This window comes from Adiantum capillus-veneris, chromosome 16, assembly GCF_014529385.1.
Source record: "Adiantum capillus-veneris isolate H3 chromosome 16, ASM1452938v2, whole genome shotgun sequence".
NCBI lineage: Eukaryota > Viridiplantae > Streptophyta > Polypodiopsida > Polypodiales > Pteridaceae > Adiantum > Adiantum capillus-veneris.
In genome coordinates this window covers 101648600-101666954 of record NC_140946.1, presented here as the reverse complement: position 1 = coordinate 101666954, position 18355 = coordinate 101648600, and positions in this window count along the sequence as shown.

Sequence of the window (18355 nt, the reverse complement as noted above, 5' to 3'; positions counted from 1 at the left end):
AAATAGAAACAATGATTGATTAATAAAACATTCTTTTGAATATGACTAGATAGTATATATCTTCAGAAGAACACTTAAAAATCAGTAATTTGAGACTATTCAAACTTTTGTATATGAAATACTCTTCACGATTGCGTTACCGACCAAATATTTCATATACTTAATACTTAAAGAAATGAACTACACATGCACATACAAATTATATGGAATTCCTACAATTGAGTTAATGACGTGAACACCACATTTATGCAAAAATAAATGCTTCTAATAAGCAATACTCATTTAATTGCGTTATCGACACTCAGTGGTGCCAAATCTAAAGAGCAACAATGGCTTGCATACAATAATCATTTAGCCGCATTACTGATAGATGCCCATATGTTTTTTTGAAAGGGGAAGGAAAATTGACTCACCATAAGGATACTAGAATCTCCGCATTACTGACATAGTACCCAGACAGTGAGCCAATACTCACCACAAGGATGCCATATTCCCCGCATCACAGAGGTGATGTAACATTTAATGGCCTAAAAACTTGTGTGTAGCGGAAATTAGCATGAACATAGTGGGCATTTCATTAGAATAGATTACTAATGAGAAATTACAAGAGTGCTTGGGTGGAGAGAGCAACAAAAAGCATAACACCTAGTTAGATAGCATGAACAATACTTTCAAAAGAGAGAGAAATTAAGCTATTGACAATAGTTGAGGACCGGATTTGCATGGGGCCCTTCCCCCCTCCAAAAGGCTTTGTATTATGGTTTCTCCCATCAAGAGAGACATTGTACAATACAATTCTTTGTGTTACTTCAAAACTAGCTAGTGCAATGAAAATGAAAACTTCATGAACTAAGCAAAACACTTAGCAAACACAACATCAATTATCCCCGGTCTCAGACCCAAGACCTCACACACCTTCGAACATGGTGAGAGCTAGCAAGGTATGAGAGTAGATTGCGAGGAAGAATGAGTAGTCTTACAAGAAAGATGTACATCTCCTCACATAATCACTCATATTAGCATAGCTTAGCTTAGTAATTAGCATGGTAGAGGAGATGAGCATGCATTGAAGCTTGGCTCTTGGTTGGATTTTCATCACAAAGCCAAGAGTTGTTGGTGTAGCATCCCTTCTTACAAGCTTCGAGTAGGTGATAAGCTTTCCATTAAAGCTTGAGAAGGAGAGAGAGTCTTCTTTACTTCACACATTAGATTGTGTGAGTGTGTGTGTGATAATGCTTTGCAAAAATCAGCCCCCTCTCTCTCTTGGGCGACCCCTCTTGCTATTTGCTCTTGATGTCCTCTCATTGGACCTCCCTAGGGCTAGCCAATGACAATTAAGCAGCATAAGTGATAGCCTTCTGACATGTGTCCCCCTTTCCCCTTTTGTGAGAGCTTTAGGTAATTTAATAATTCAACTAAACCCTCATTGGACCCCTTTGCCTCCTGGGCAATAGGAATCAGGCAAGCCATTGGGCTGCTGAATGCTCATTGAACCCCTTGGGAGACCTTCCAATAGTCTTCTGGAGGACTTAATTCTCATTGGTTCTTTTATCAAGTGTTTTTAAATTAATTAAACTCGATTTACTCTAGCCTAATTCTCATTGGTCCACCTCCAAGGCCATCCAATAGGAATTGGGTACACCTTGTGGGCATCTGGCCTAGGGAGCTGACATGTGTCCCTCATTCCCTTTGTGTAAAGGGAGCTTGTGTGTGTTTGTGTGTGTGTGGCTTTATCTCTCATCCCCTACAAGCAAGGCTCGCACCCTCCTAAGTAGGGATTGTAAAGGCTCTTGGTACACAGACAAAGCATCCAATTCCCCTATGGTTGACCTTTGGACACAACCTTTGAATTTTGGAACCTTAGCATTTTGGAAGTCTTAATGGGAAACCTTAGGGTCTTTTGAGCCCATTGTTGCACATGGCTCTTTTGCAGATGGCCCCCCCTTTGGATCCCTATTTTTCCTCCTTTGGATCCCTACAGTGGCTGGTCTACTAGCTTAACCAATATTCTAGCTTTTTCTCCCGTTGCACTTCCCCATATTAAATGATCAGTTTAACATGAGAAAATCATTTAGGAGAATTAAATATTGATTATTATGACATTACCTCTCTCTTGAAATCATAGTCGTCTTCGACTATGGTGTAGAGAAGATAAAGCATATTCATGAGTCCTTTTCTTAGCGGGTAGAGGATCACTATGTTACCCTACGACATCATTCCACAATCGATGACTAGTCCATTTGGCGCTTGAGAGCCTGAGGCTGCCGCAAGTATGTCTGCACATTAGTCCTATCAATCTTCCATAGTAGAGTGACAAGCTCTACTTGGTGTTTGGGAGACGTTGTCTCCACAAACTTGATCTAAGCATGCATACTACTTCATTGTTGTGCATAATAAAGAAAAAGAGAGTCTTATAAGACAAAAACTTTTTTCATTTTTAACATTTTGTACATTTTCTTACTCTTGGGAAGCATTGTAAGCATTGACAAGGTTTAGGTTATCCTTTAATTGTATGCCTTGCATCCATCTAGCATCTTCAAAAGGATAATTCTTAAACTTAGTAAGATATCTTCGGATAGTCTTACCGCCTCTTCGTACCTTGTCTTCATGTCAGAGAATCGACTCGGGCTGCAGCACCTTCTCTTGGTCCTCGATCTCCAGTGGGTCTTCAATAGTTGGTTCTTGAGGTGGCTCTCCTTTGTAAGGCTTTAATAGACTCACATGGAAAGCATTGTGTATGATCTAATGATTGGGAAACTTGAGCTGATGGGCCATTTCATTGATTGGACTAAGAATCTGGAAGGGACCATAGTACCTTTTTTCTAGTTTAGCATAGTACTTTTGGTGTCCTGTAGGATTCTTGCCCGTCGTGTGCCTTAATCGAGCCTTGGGGATTTTTAACAAGAACCAATCATTTTCTTTAAAGGCTTGGGCTCTTTTGTGCTTGTCAGCAGAGCACCCTTTTGCCTTTGTTGTGAGATAGAGATAGCATCCTTAATCTTTTGAAAAGATTCTTGTAGGTCCCGGCTATACTCATCTGCAGCAAAGATCTTGCCATGTACCTTAAGTAGCAAGGGACTTTTTGATCTTTCCTCAATTACCTCGAAAGATGCTTTTTCCGTGGAAATATGTACAGTGTTATTGTAAGAATACTCCACTAAGGGTAAGTACTTCTCCCATTGGGATCTTTGATCTACTTCCGTTACATAGGCTTTTAGTATATCGAGGATTGTTAGGTTAGCTATTTCACTTTGGCCATCCGTTTGTGGATGATAGGCTCAAGAGAAGTTTAGCCTTGTTCCTAAATTCTCAAAGAGACCCTTCCAAAAATTACTGGTCATTCTAGGATGTCTATCCGACACTATGGACATTGGCAAGCCATGGTACTTGAAAATTTGTGAAATGAAGAGGGTTGCCATTAGCTGGGCTTTGATAGTCTGAACTTGACAGGTATAAAATGAGCTTGCTTACTGAACCTATCTACTATCGTCCATATTCCTGTATTCCCATGGATAGACTTAGGCAATCCAAAGATGAACTCCATGGATATGCTCTCCCATGGTGAATTAGGGATTGGCAATGGTTGAAGCAATCCAAGTTGCTTCCCTCTATCAAATTTTGTCTTTTGGCATACCATACATTTAGAAACATACTCGTGTATGTTCACTTTCATGGTAGACCAATAGAAATATGTTTCAATTACCTTTAAGGTAGAGTGATTCCCTCTATGCTCTGCATAAGGTGGATCAGGAGATTCGTACATTACTTTCTCACATAGTGAGTTAGTAACACATAGTCTATTTCCGTAGAGAAGATAACCATCTTGTAAAGTAAATGGATCTTCTTTCTTCCCTAATGCAAGGGATGAAATCACATCTCTAAAATCCGGATCAATAGCATACTCATCTATCATTGAAGATAGATCATTGTGAGTTGCTATGGAAATCGCATTCACTCTGGGCCGTCTTGAGAGTGCATCAACTACTTGATTATGTTTGCCAGCAATGTGAGCAATATGAAAATGAAATTGCGAAAGGAATTTTTCCCACCTCATTTGTTTGTCGGAGAGGTTGGTCTGCATCATGAAGTACTTAAGACTTTGGTGATCCGTTTGCAGAATGAAAGGAGTCCTCAATAAATAGTGCTTCCATGAGTCTAGGGCATGTAGAACTACAAGGAGTTCCTTTTCATATATGCCTAGAGCTTGCTCAACAGGGTCGAGCCTTTGACTTTCATAGCCTGTGGCGTTCTCTTCTTGGAGAAAAACAGCTCCAAGGCAATCACCACAAGTATCACATTGGACCTCAAATGGTTTTGAGAGATCCGGTAGTGTAAGCACAGGTTGAGAGATAAGCTTTTCTTTAAGCTTTTTGAAAGCATTGTTCTCCTTAGCAGACTATGTATACCTAACGCTTTTCTTTGTTAGGTCATGTAATGGTCCTACAATTTGTGAGAACTTTTCTATGAAGCGTCTATAATATGCACACATACCTATAAGGCTTCTTAGTTCATGAAGATTCCTTGGTTTAGGCCATCCTTTTATTACCTCTAACTTTGATGGATCCATTTGGATGCCATCTTGAGAGATAATGTGACCTAAATACTGAATCTCTTGCAATAAAAATTCACTTTTCTTTCAATTAACTAAAGTTTATTCTCTCTTAAAACTTGAAATATTACCTAGAGGTGTTGCTTGTGTTAGTCTAATGAATTAGAGTAGATGATAATATCATCAAAGAACACTCCAGTGAAGGTTCGATGAGGCCTAAACAACTTCTCCATCAAGCGGTTGAATGTGGCTGGTGCATTAGTCAAGCCAAAAGGCATGACAATGTATTCAAAGACCAAATGTGGTGCAAAATGCGGTCTTCACAATGTCTTGATCAACTATCCTTATTTGATGATAGCCACTTTTTAGGTCAATCAAATAGGTCTTCTACCCATGGGACGGGAAACCTATTCTTGATAGTGATCCTATTTAGTGCTCTATAGTCGACACACATACGATATGTGCTATCTTCCTTTTGCTCTAATAGCATAGGTGAGCAAAATGGAGATGAGCTAGGCCTAACCATGCCCTTCTCAACTAACTCATGCACTTGCCGCATAATCTTCTCTTGTTGAGCTTGAGAAACTCTATAAGGAGGTTTGTTAGGCGGTGAACTTCCTGGAAGAATTTCAATTGCATGATAATCATTACCTCTTTTAGGAGATAGCTCACAAGGGATGTCGTCAATAAAAACATCTTGAAACCCCTTGAGAAAATTGGATAACTCTAATTCCTTTTGCTTGCTTTTATTTTCTTTTGCTAAAGCATTAGGTTCATTTTAAGAATCTTTAACAAAAATCATGTACACGGAAATAGAGCTCTTTATTGACTTGTTGAAAGCTAGTGTATGTACAATGGGGATAGTGTTACCCATTTCCTTAGCATCTATATACATGTCTTTTTCCCTGAACTTAAAGGATATTCTCTTTTCACGGAATTTAACATTGGCAGCCAGGCGATCAAACCATGGTGCCCTTAAGATTACATCCTCATGCTTGAGAGGAGAGATAAAGAAGTCCTCTTTGTCCACATAGCTTTGGACATGAAGCCTCAATTTCCCGATTAAGGGAGTGACTGAAGCTTCTTGCCCCTTGAAAGCACTGTCTGCGGGTAGGACATCTCCCATCTCGTAGGCTTGTATGCCGAGCTTGGTGGCCAACTCTATAGATATAAAATTTTGAGTAGAACCAGGGTCAAAGAGAATAAAAGCATCATGTTCTCTTACCTTTCCCCAAGCATGGCATAGAGGAGATCCTTTGTGATGAGTTTGGTGAGTCTCCTCCTCTTGGATTTCAACCAAGGTAGCTCTAGGAGGATCTTGGTGGTTGTTCTTTTGGGGACAAGCACGGTACCCATGCCCTTGTTCGCCGCACTTGAAACACCGGTTATCCTTGCGATAACACTCAAGCTCTTCAGGAGAGAGTTTGTTTTTACCTTTGTTAACTCCCTTCTCTTTAGCTTTGTTGGAGTTGCCCTTAGGGGACTTTTGGACATTGTCCTTCCCCTTAGGATCGTCGGAACCCTTGTTTTCCATGTGCTTATTATTTCTTTAAGCCCCCATTTGGAGTATGGTGTATTACCGCCGATATGGTATGTGGCCTTTGGGAGTTGACATACTCCGCCATTTCTTCGGTTAAGCCCGCACAAAATTGTTGCTTTTGCTCTCAAAAATCCAACTTTTTGAAGATAGTGGCTTTGAGTTGTAGGTCCCAAAACTTGTCTACATATTTGTGGATGGATTCATAGGGACACAGCTTTAAGCTTCGCCATTCGGTGAGTACTTTTTCTTTGGCATCAGTGGCCAAAAACTGCTTCATAATGGAAGCTCTTAAAGCTTTCCATGTTTGTGGAGCTTCACCGTTGGCTTGTAGGCTAGACCACCATTGTCTGGAGGACTTTTGAAAGTGCATAGCTACATGGTGTAGCTTAGAGGACTCCGTGAAGCCCTCATCTCCAAACGCCGCATCAAACTATTGGATAAAGGCCAAGACTTTGTTCGTAGCACCAAAAGTACCATCGTAGGTAAGGAAAGAGATGATCTTCCCTCCCTCTTTGAACTTCTTCAGCTTGGACGTCCTCTTCCATGCGCCATAGGATTTCCTATGGCCTCTTCTTTTTTATGGTTCAAAGGTTGCACCATCACTTTCTTCGGAAGGTGGAGAAGAGGGTGACCTCTTTCTTGCCTTTTTCTTGTCTTGATCTTCGTCATCTTCACCATGACTTTCATAAGAGGAAGAGGATGAAGAAGAGGGTGTCCTCTTTCTCGCCTTTTTCTTCTCTTTTTTTTTATCATCCCTCTTTGAATTATGGTGTGGAAAAGTGTGTGATGGTCTTCTCCGCTTTGGTGGTGATGGAGAGCGTTTAGCCCACCATCTTTGTGGAGCCATCTCTGTCGAGGTGGTGGGAGACTCACTTATTTCTCGTTCCTTCGGTGGAGGCTCTTGATTTCTCCTTTGGGAAGGAGGTGCATCATCAAGAAGTAAATTCTTGAGCCCTTCGTATGGATTCTCTTCTTCTTCCCGAATCCGAGAGAGACCTCTTTTGGAAGTCTCACAAGGAGGCTTCCTAGGTGTTCTCTCGTCATGGTGATGAGCTTGGAGAATCCCATGAGCAAGGAGCTGCCGTTGCACTTCACTTTGGAGAGATGGATTGCCCATGGCTTGTTGAAGCCTAGAAACAAGATAGTTAACAAGCATCGGAGCATCATTAGTAGCTTGCTCATTAGCAAAATCAAATTTATCAACATTAATTTCACTCTCTTTACTATTCTCAGCCATTCTAACAACTTTTAGGTGTACTTTGGCACTTCAAGCCCTAGTTGCTACTCCTCTTTACCCCATTAGAAAAAGCACTCAAGCTACTGTACCGGTGGCTCGAATACCATTAATTGCAAGGAATAGACGAGAGGCTCAATAGTGGTTAAGCCATAGACAAGCCCCGTAGGACTCCATTATTAAGACCATAGCTCTCGACGGTGATGCCCCGTTAACTGCACGAAGGTAGGCACACTGCAAGGCTGAAAAATCCCTATTCTACTTACTCACAGGCAATTAATATTACCAACCATTTATAGCTAGCTTGAGGACCTCCCTTCTTGAGCAAGAAAAGAGAAACCTTGTGCTCTGATACCAATGTAATATTTAATGGCCTAAAAACTTGTGTGTAGAGGAAATTAGCATGAAGATAGTGGGCATTTCATTAGAATAGATTCCTAATGAGAAATTACAAGAGTGATTGGGTGGAGAGAGCAACCAGAAGCATAACACTAGTTAGATAGCATGAACAATACTTTCAAAAGAGAGAGAAATTAAGCTATTGAAAACAGTTGAGGACCGGATTTGCATGGAGCCGGTCCCCCCTCCAAAAGGCTTTGTATTTTGGTTTCTCCCATCAAGAGAGACATTGTACAATACAATTCTTTGTGTTCCTTCAAGACTAGATAGTGCAATGAAGATGAAAGCTTCATGCACTAAGAAAAACACTTAGCAAACACAACATCAATTATCCCCGGTCTCAGAACCAAGACCTCACACACCTTCGAAGATGGTGAGAGCTCGCAGGGTATGAGAGTAGATTGAGAGAACAAAGGAGTAGTCCTACGAGAAAGATGTACATCTCCTCACATAATCACTCATATTAGCATAGATTAGCTTAGAAATTAGAATGGTAGAGGAGATGAGCATGCATTGAAGCTTGGCTCTTGGTTGGATTTGCATTACAAAGCCAAGAGTTGTTGGTGTAGGCCTCCCTTCTCACAAGCTTGGAGTAGGTGATAAGCTTTCCATTAAAGCTTGAGAAGGAGAGAGAGTCTTCTTTACTTCACACATTAGATTGTGTGAGTGTGTGTGTGATAATGCTTTGCAAAAATCAGCCCCCTCTCTCTCTTGGGCGACCCCTCTTGCTATTTTCTCTTGATGTCCTCTCATTGGACCTCCCTAGGGCTAGCCAATGACAATTAAGCAGCATAAGTGATAGCCTTCTGACATGTGTCCCCCTTTCCCCTTTTGTGAGAGCTTTAGGTAATTTAAGAATTCAAATAAACTCTCATTGGACCCCTTTGCCTCTTGGGCAATAGGAATCAGGCAAGCCATTGGGCTGCTTAATGCTCATTGGACCACTTGGGAGACTGTCCAATAGTCTTCTAGAGGACTTAATTATCATTGGTTCTTTTATCAAGTGTTTTTAAATTAATTAAACTAGATTTACTCTAGCCTTATTCTCATTAGTCCACCTCCAAGGCCATCCAATAGGAATTGGGTACACCTTGTGGGCATCTGGCCTAGGGAGGTGACATCACTACAAGAGGTTGTGTGCTCTTGCGACGCTGTTAGCGACGGAAATACATTGGGTTTTTATAACCCCCGACGTCGCTACGAGCGTCGCTACGAGAGCGTCGCTATAAGCATCGCTATATGCGTCGCTATATAGAGACGCTCATAGAGACGCTTATAGCGACGTTTACACTGCAGACTATAGCGACGCTCATAGCGACGCTACAGAGCCATAAATAGCGACGGTTATAGCGAAGCCCGAGAGATTTTTTTTTTTGGTGGCAGGGCATTGAATGCCCTGCCACCCATCAACCATATTGTACTTGATTCACTTTTTAAAAAAAGTGCAAGGGTAGATAATAGACCCAAAATAGTCACCCACAAGACGCATTGTTTGCAAAATTGACAATTGTACACATCATAGGCAAAATGAATTGATTGGCAAATGTAATAATGACAATTGTACAATATCATAGGCATAAAGAATTGATTGGCAAAAGGAACTCTAGTGACAAATGTAATAATATACATGGTTCAAAAAGACGTATAAAATCCGTCTCATGATACATAAGCTATGAGAAACCCTAAACTAATGCTATCTAGCTACGGCTAAACTGACGTCGTCTAGTCAGACGTCTCATCGCGTCCAAGCGGCGTATCTGTCGGATTCTGCAAAAAAAGACAATAAGATAGCTTTCAGTAAGTATAAACATATAACGACATTTATAAAACAATACAAAAAATAAAAAAGAGTAAACCCTAATACTAACCATGCCGCCACGAGAACTGAGAATGTCCATCAGGGCGTTTAAGCCCTTCCTGCCTGCGTACTCGCGCTCGTACGGTGTGGGATCATGTCCTGTCATCGACCACTGTCAAAACATACAAAGATTTCATTATGTTAGAATTAAAAAACTCATAAACCCTAAACTATCGAACATAAAGAGAAATGTGAAAACACTTACAAAATCGGCCTCAAATGATGCCCATCCACCGCTCCCCAAGTGGTGCGAGCTCCCTGCCTCTACTCACGCTCTGGGAGCATCCTTTTGTTGCTTCCACTTGTCGGGATTCTCGCTTCTTCGCATTCTTCCGATCTTCTTTGGCCAACCAATCTGGCATGTTTCACCCATTCATGAGTGCTTTTTGCACTTCGGAACGCTTGTGTTTGCAGTATTCGCGCATTCGAATCTTCATCAGGTCTTCATTGAAGCGCTAATCCCGTGTTGGAACGGGAAACTCATCATGAAGTATGCTGATGACTCTGTTTTTCACTCCATTTGTTTAGTATGTAGTGTCTAAACAGCTGAGAGCAAAGACCACGCATGCGCAAGATCACCTTCTTGTCGTCATCATCCATGATGATGCCGCCGCTAAAGTCGATGGAGTAAGACAAGCCCTCTGGCCGGTGACGCGTGAACCTGGGTGTCCCCGCAGGGGTCTCTAGCGGCGTGTCGATGGGGGTACGGACGTCAGGTGTCTCCTCCGGTGTCTGGGCCCCGAAGCGAGGAGTGTCGAGTGGGGTGGCTCCTGGCGGAGTAGGTAGAGGTGTGTAGCTTCTAGGAACAGTCAACCGTGCAAAACCTGGCGTCGATGGCCATGCTGTGGCTGGTGTGGGGGCGGGCAAAGAAGGGGAGGGTAAAGAGCCTCGTCGAACACGAGGCGGTGTGGAGGCATCGATGGCGGAATCCCCACAACAACCGCCACCGCCACCACTAGAGCGCCGGTGTCTAGACGAGTGTGAAGCTCGTCTCGTCGACGCCGAAGCTTCGGAGCGCGCCGAATGCTCCGAAAGAGAGGGAGATTCGGATGGAGTAGGAACGCGCGATGATGCGCCACAGCGATGACGCTCCACGTACCACTGTCTCTGCTGCGGTGACAAAGAAGAAAGAAACTCCTCATCATCCATACCTGCATTAAACACACGAATATTTAAACTTAATATTGAATGAATAGAGTAGACAATGACGCAAAGACCATTAAATACAATGACGCATATAAATACAATGACGCAATGAATTGAGTGATAGAAGAGGCAAGTCGAAAACTCAGAATTTTCAATCAAAAGATGTGAGCGCGAGTAGAAAAGAGTGTTATACACCATGGAAGGTACTTAGAGAGCCAGAGCTTTTACAACACGGAGCAAAATTGTTCAAATACAATATTTGTGGCTTTAAGAGATCTCTCTCTCATCCTCGCATAACTCAGCATAACTTCCTATATCTATATAGAGCTCTCCGTTTAAACACATATCCTCTGTTTCATTTTATAGCTCCTCTGCATGCACCCCATATAGAGTAGTAGCATCTTGATGCTCGTCTGGCACCACCGCAGCGGCTTCTGATTGAGCATCTTCTCTGATCTCCTCCATTGATGCCGTTGTGATTGGCACATGGTAGCCTTCATACGTCCTTGTACTACGAGGGGCTACCTCTATGACGTACCACCAGTTTGATGTAGACTTTGTAGGATGAAATATTACCTGCCAGAGCCACATAACTTACATGAGAGCTTTCAAGCACATAACTTGTAAAAGGGGGATGTTAACTATTTAAAACTTACTTGTTCACAATGCTCGGGTAGTACGAAAGTGTCTCTTAGGTCAGTCCATTTCTTAGTAGAATCCACCTCAAGAAAACCAGACTCTCCTCTACGCACAGTAGCGTTGCGACCCTCCATGATTATCTTGAACCATTGCACGTCGAACAAGTCGACAAAAAATCCTCTGTAATCGATCCTCAAAATCTCTTGCAGCGTGCCGAAGTAAGTGAGTTCTGCCACCACAGGATCTGCATCAGAGGAACGTCGTCGACTAGACTGTTCAAATTTTGCCATGATTCCACAATCTTGAGTAAAATGCTTTTTGTCGATTCGTTCCACCCTAAAATGTCAACCTTTACACCATGCTGCTGTGTATGACTTATACTACAACGAACAAAGATTATGAGTGGCCGTTCAAACGTTTATAAATAAAGTCACTTGCTAGTCGTACATTGCAAACTTACCTTGGTCGCGCAACCCCGAGAGTACTCCCACTCTTCCTCAGTCACTTCGTCACCGCATTGTTGTGCGCTTTTCAATTGGTTGTGCAACCATCTTAAGCTCATGAAGGTTGGTAGGCTCTCCAGAACCGCTGGATAGTGCATCGGTGGTCGTCTTCCCCGTCTCCACTCGATTCGTGCCCTTTGTCACTCTTGCTTTGCATCCTCATATTGTGAAATCCACTTTTGCATCACTGGATTGTGAAGCATGAAAAATCGGTTGATTTTAGCCTCTAGATCTTCCGTCATCTTCTTCTCAACACCGAGATTGCACATGACAATCCCAGATATGCGCTCATCATCTATGGTTCGCCATAGCGTGTCCCGGGCTTTATCAAATCCGTCTAGCCACTCTCCAATGTACACTAGGGACTCTGATACCAACCAACCTTCTGCCATGCTACCCTCCGGACGTGCCTTTTGATGCACATATCCCTTAAGCGTTTTCATGAAACGTTCTAAGAAGAACATCCATCTGGAATGAACTGTGCCAGCTATTTCCACCTCATCAACTATTGGAACAAGAAGATGCACCTGAATGGTTAGCATTGTAGTAGGAAAATGTTTCTCAAACATGCACACAAGCTCCGCAGCATTTAGTTTGGCGAATGGTATGGAGTCTAAGTTGATCTCCTTTTGTGAGATCCATTGCACCAGCTTTGCAAGTTTGTAGATTGTGTTACGGATGTCGAGAGACAAACATCCCTCAATGGCATCCAGTAAAATAAACTGTAAAGTATGTGCAGCAATGATATTAAAGTCCACATTTTATGCAATGATATTAAAGTCCACTATGAACGTACCTGACACATTTTATTCCAATCGTGTGACTTCAAACCGGTAAGCTTTCCTTCTTTAGTAAAACACGTTCGGAGCGAGTGCATTACGCCAGTGGGGGTCCGCAACGATCGAATGGTCTCTTTTACTTTGCGTTCTTGGGCGCCTGTGAAAATCCATGGTGCTTTAGGGAGTTTTATCGATCCATCAGACGCTGTTTGCGGCCAATATTGCTCCATACGATCCACATTTCTAAGGTCAACTCTGGCTCCCAAAGTATCTTTCTTGCCGGTCAGATGGTCCCATAGTAGATTACCCACATTCTTGAATATGTGCATTGGATCGAGCAAGTGATTGATCATGAGTCGGGGCCAGTATGGTAACTCGTACCATAGAGATAGTCTCTTCATCCCTAGAGGCAATCCGTCATCGCACATCTCCTTCTGCTCTAACCATGCTTGTGCAGACATCCTTGGTGGCTCTCTTCCCAAAAAGCCGTCGCGTAACACATGATTCTCTGGAAGATACGCTTGATGACCTTCGTAGATTTGCTTCTTCAGTGAGGGTGCCCTACGTGCATTCAGTCTAGGTCCACATGTGACACATGCTCTGTATCCGCTTGTTTGAAGCCCTGCATGTATACACATGATAATAGATCAACTATGGGAAAAAACAAGATATACAGTGTCTAAGTGAGGAGTGTCAATAGATCACCTGAGCATTCTGTTAGCCCGGGATAGTCATGCATGGTCCACATTAGAATGCCTCTGATCAAAGCATTCTGTCGTCCTGTGTGTCGGCTCATATCCACCACCTCTATGCCAATCCACAATTGGTGTAGCTCTTCCAATAGTGGACGAAGATACACATCCATATTCCCCACTTTATATCGCCCTGGCACAATCAAGCTTAGCCATAGGTGCCCCTTCTTCGTAGTCAACCACGGGGGAATGTTGTAGTTGACGATGACAACGGGCCATACATTGTAAGATGTTGATCTTTGACCAAATGGATTTACGCCATCCATAGCCAGGCCTAAGCGCAAATTTCGAGCTTCCCTGGCAAAATCCGACCATGTTCCATCTATATGTTTCCAGGCTACGCAATCTGCAAGAATTCGTAGCACACCATCCGAAGATTTATTCTCCTCATGCCATGATGCTAGGGCGGCCATGGACTTACATTCGAGGAAATGCTTGATGCGAGGAAGCAGAGGGAAATGTCGCAAAACCTTTTGTGGAATTTTTGTCCCGTGGAGATCTACTCGATATCTTTCGGAATCACATTTCGGACACTTCTCCATGTCTATGTATTCCCCTCTGAAAAGAATGCAGTCATTAGGACAAGCGTGGATAGAATTGTAATCCATCCCCAAGTTTTGCAAAATCTTTCTTGCTTCATCTCGGGAATCTGGCATCACATTGTCAGCTGGTAGTATGTGCTCTTTCAGCAATCTACACAACATAAAAATATGATACAGTCGTGTAAAAATCTATCAGATCATTATACATTTAGAGTTTTATTAAAGTAAACTAATTGTAATAGATCACCTGAAAAGCGCTGTGACGCTAGTGTCACTCCATCCAAACTTTGCCTGCATGTTGAGAAGAACCAGGAGTGCTTTCAATCTAGACATACGTGCTCCATTATACAATGGCGTATCGGCTTCACTTTTCATATCATCATAGATAAGCCTTTCTGAATCCATGATCGTCTCGATCATTTCATCAATCTCGGGCTCAAACATTGCCTCGTTGGAAATGTGCTCTGCATGATCATCCCCCGAGCTGTCAGAGGCTACATCTTGTGGCCTCACATATGCTGCTTGACCAAAGCGCCTGCGAACACATCTATTGGGTTGCAAGATTGCTGCTTGTTGGCCAGCGTCAGAGTCCGATGAGTTATAATTGGCAACAACTCGATCTATAATAGATGGATGGAACTCGCCAAATTCGCGAACATGCTGCAAAGAAACACGTCTTGTCCGTCGCACAGCATGCTTGCATTGATTATAAGGACATAAGACCCTCGTTGAGAGATAGGTGTTTCGGTTGGACGGTCCCACATCCTCGTCACTACTCATAATGAGGATAAAAAACTTATAACCTAGACAACAAATTTAATATTCTATTGGCATTCTTCGTCTTATCTCTCTCTCTCTCTCTCTCTCTCTCTCTCTCTCTCTCTGTGTCTCTCTGTGATCTCTCTCTCTCTCTCTCACTCTCTTTACCTCACATTCTCTAGTCATGTCCAATCCCCGCACACCTCGGTCTAGAGGTGCACGGAGATCAGAACCACCGGGTTATAATCTCGTCTTTATTGGTCAATACCTATATTTGTGGGTACAAGAAATCTACACACCCACGTCTACATGATACTGCATGTAGTGGACAAAACCCCTTTGCCTCTTCTCTAACTGTAGCACTTCACAGCATCTTAACATCTTTTCACAGTAGATCTTTTCACTGTTCGTCTAACTCTAAACCCTAAACCGTAAGTAATTCTTGCGTGGACTCGATCTAACGTAAATAAGCGTAAATCTAAATAAACGTAAATCTAACTAAAAATAAACCTAAATCTAATTTAACGTAAGTCTACATCTAACCTAATCTTTAACGTCTTTTGGGATAGTTTCCTACGACGTTAAAACTCTCTTCTTCTTGTGTGTGTGTGTGTGTGTGTGTGTGTGTGTGTGTGTGTGTGTGTGTGTGGGTAAACCTAAATAAAACTAAGTCTAATCTAATATAACATAAATCTAAATCTAACGTGAATTATGTTATATTAAAAACAAAGAACTAAACTAACAGGGATTATAAGAACCTTAAAACTGATTTAACACATAATTTTGCCCTAAACTCGGCAAGAGTTGGCATTCTCATCACTAAAGATGTGAGAGTTAACTTTCGGCGGTGACGCTGCCTCATCTCCATCCACATCTGACGACAGCAATTGGCCCTTTAGACCGTTCTTGCTCTTGTTACTAACTTTGAAGTTGCTGTTGAATGACTAGAGGTTGTCTAGATGGTCATTGTGTCGGGGATGTAGTGACTCTTGCCGCCCTGAAGATCCACCTTCTTCCCTATCTTCTGAAGACATTTCACCAGTACTTTTGGATCGACGGAGCCCACCATGAGTGAAGGCAGCAATACCCTATATTCCATTGAGGGCTTTTTTCACCCGCTTCATGCAGGCATCGCAGTCTATGGAGACCTAAATCTAATCTAATATAACGTAAATCTAAATCTAGCGTAAATAAACGTAAATCTAGTTAAAAATAAACCTAAATCTAATTTAATGTAAGTCTACATATAACCTAATCTTTAACGTCTTTTAAAATAGTTTCCTATGACGTTATAACTCTCTTCTTCTTGTTTGTGTGTGCGTGTGTGGATGTGTGTGCCAATAAAAAGAGATAAATGGTATAACCTTTCTATCACCCATGCCAAGTATGATAGATTGATTATGCCATTTCCCTCTTGAATAATAGGTCTTGAGTTCAACTCCTCGTCGACTAGATCTTTAGGTCTTTTAATTTTAATTAGTTTCCTACGACGTTAAATTATTTTCTCTCTCTTTCTCTCTCAATGTGTGTGCGTTTTTTTGGATCGTATGCATGTTTTCTCTCTCTTTTCCTCTCTCAATGTGTGCGTTTTTTGTTTATGCATGTTCTCTCTCTCTCTTTTCCTCTCTCAATGCGTGCGTTTTTTGTTCATGCATGCTCTCTCTCTCTTTTCCTCTCTCAATGTGTGTGTGCATTCTTTGTTTATGTATGTGTGTGTGCGTTTTTGTTTTTGTTTGTACTCTCTCTCTCTCTCTCTCTCTCTCTCTCAAAAACACTATGTGTGTGTGTGTATGTGTGTGTTTGAGAGAGAGAGAGAGAGGGAGAGAGAAAGAGGGGAAGGGAACATGAGAATGAGGAGAGGGAAGGAGCATACCTGGCTCTCCTTCCTCTCCTCGTGTGTGTGTGTGTGTGTGTGTGTGGAGAAGAAAAAGAGAGAGAGCGAGAGAGAGAGAGAGAGAGGGAGAGCGTTACCTGCTCCTTGCTTGAGGGCGTCGAAAAACTCAGATCTGAGATCTGAGTTTTTGGGCGCGCTCGGTTATTTTTTTAGCCCAGTCGGCGTCGCTATGAGCGTCGCAAATTTACAAAGAAAGTTGCGACGCTCATAGCGACGCCGAGAATTTTTTTTTTGAGCGTCGCTGTGTGAGCGTCGCTAATACGAATAGCCTCTTGTAGTGCATGTGTCCCTCATTCCCTTTGTGTAAAGGGAGCTTGTGTGTGTGTGTGTGTGTGTGTGGCTTTCTCCCTCATCCCCTACAAGCAAGGCTCGCCCCCTCCTAAGTAGGGATTGTAAAGACTTTTTTTACACACACAATGCATCCAATTCCGCTATGGTTGACCTTTGGACACTTGACCTTTGAATTTTGGAACCTTAGCATTTTGGAAGTCTTAATGGGCTGAACCTTAGGGTATTTTGAGCCCATTGTTTCACATGGATCTTTTGCAGATGGCCCCCCCTTTGGATCCCTATTTTCCCTCCTTTGGATCGCTACAGTGGCCGGTCTGCTAGCTTAACCAATATTCTAGCTTTTCCACCCCTGGCACTTCCCCATATTAAATGATTAGTTTAACATGAGAAAATCATTTAGGAGAATTAGATATTGATTATTATGACAGGTGATGCCCCTTGGTAAGCTTTGTTCCGTAGAAAAACTTACAATCCTGAAGGAAATGGAAAGAGTGAAAAAAGGCATCCTCCTATCATCAAGGATTGGAAAGGAAGAGTTAGTGAGTGGCCAAAATTGTTACCATATTCTTTATGGGTTGATTATACAACACATAGCTCAGTAACTATCTATATGTCTACGAAGCTAATGTATGGTCAAAAGTCAGTGATGCCGATTGAAGATACAGTTTCCACATGGAATGTACTACCTTGGTAAGAGGGGCTTAGCAGGGAAGATCTCCTTGCATTGCGTATAAGGAAACTAGAAAGAAGACCTAGAGACATTGAGACTGCAAAAGAACGACTCAAAAATCCAAGGTTGAAAAACAAGGACTACTTAGATAAGCAACATCGGCTCAGTAGAAAAGAAATTGACAAAGGTGACTAGGTTTTAGTGTATTATAGTAGCTTTGATAACCAGCACACAGTCATGCATAAGTTTTCGAAAAGATGGTTTGGACTATATGTTGTAAAGCATGTGCATGAAAATTCTACTTACAGCTTGAGTGAACTAGAAGGTGTAGAAGTAAATATTCCCATGGAGGGAAAAGAATCAAAGTGTTTAAGAGAAGAAAAGACAGTGATCCAGAAGATATTGAGGAGGAGAAAGAGAAAAACACAGGTGAAGATCAAAGTGAAGATAAAGCATTGGAATTTATCAATGAAGATGAAATCGTGGAGGACCTATAAGAGAAATTATCTTGCAAAGATCAAATGTGGCACATACCAGAGGATGTGCAGGTTTAGAGGTGATGGATGTCGTGCTGTGAAACGTACATGGTGGAAACGAATGCTACAATATTTATCTTGCAACGTTTTAGATACATAACTATATTTTCTATAATGTACATATGCGTATCTAAGTATAATAATAAGATTTCTATCTCATCCTATTTTTTATCTCAAGGATAACATATTCTTACTTTACTGTCAAAAAGTACTATGGAAAAAGCATTAATAGCTCCGTCTCTTTGTATTGCCTATGGGCAAGAA